The sequence below is a fragment of the Orycteropus afer genome, unplaced genomic scaffold (genome assembly GCF_000298275.1).
Source record: "Orycteropus afer afer isolate SDZICR_OR568_19922 unplaced genomic scaffold, OryAfe1.0 scaffold00332, whole genome shotgun sequence".
Classification (NCBI taxonomy): domain Eukaryota; kingdom Metazoa; phylum Chordata; class Mammalia; order Tubulidentata; family Orycteropodidae; genus Orycteropus; species Orycteropus afer.
This window is the reverse complement of record NW_006921919.1, coordinates 1,910,216-1,911,336: the sequence shown is the minus strand read 5'-3', so window position 1 is coordinate 1,911,336 and position 1,121 is coordinate 1,910,216.

The window sequence follows — 1,121 nt, the reverse complement described above, 5'->3', positions numbered from 1 at the left end:
TGTAAATTTTGGTCAATGACATGAGACAAAGTATATGTGAACTGCTGTATGAAAAGTGAATTTACTCTGTACATTTTCACCCAAATCCTAAAAAAAAAAAAAAGTTAGCACACAAATATTCAGAGTACATTAGTGTACTTCCTCCTAACATTTTTCATGCCCTGGCAACATAAAATATGATATTGTTTGGAAAGCACCCTGAGAAAACCTGTTCATAGCTAGAGGCAACTGCCCTACCCTTCTGACACTACCTCCCCACCCTAAGGATAGGGGGAGGAACAATCTCATACACAGTTGACACCTATCCTTCCCCCAGGAATGTGGTCATGAAGCTCTGAATTAATGCAAAAGAAAGAATTTTTCAAAAGAAAGAACTTCTTTTGCAGTTTCTAGAAATGAGACTAGTTCTATAACATAGTGAGGTTCTTCTTTTAAGAAGGATGTAGGAGAAATTAAAGATGGTCAATTAGTATGGCCATTCAAAGAGTGAAGACTCAGGGCAGGTCTCTGGAGATTTTCTCCCAACTTATTATCATTATTATTATTATTGGATAGACATGATTTATATTTGAAATTGTGAAGTCAATGTCTGTCTGCATTTAGTATTAAGCAGTGTTAAGGAATTGGGCAGGCATAAAAGTGTCTGAAAAGCAGGAAAAGATACTTAGAAGTATCTCAGGGGGACATTGTAGATCAGTGGTAGAATTCTAGCCTTCTATGTGAAAGATTCTTGTTCAATACCTGCCAATCAAGACCACTGGATGAGAGCCCAAGTAAGTACTGCATTTCTCAAACTGAGTTCTGCAAGACATCCTTGTGAGATATTCACAAGTATTTGGAGAAAAAAAATCATGAACCCCATTATTAAATTAATTTGAGAACTTTCAAATAATAAAGTAATACAGGTTTCTTTACTGCTCAATTTTTTAGTTTTTAATGTGCTGATATGGTTTGTGTGTTTCCAAGAGGAAACTATAACATACAACTTTTCTCAAACATGTTTGGGGATGTACACATTAAAATTTTTTTTCCTCTTTCCTCAAAACATTATTTACCTCTGTCAGGACAAGAGGGTTTTCTCTGAGTAAGATTAGGCCTACTATACAGCTTTTTTTTTTTTT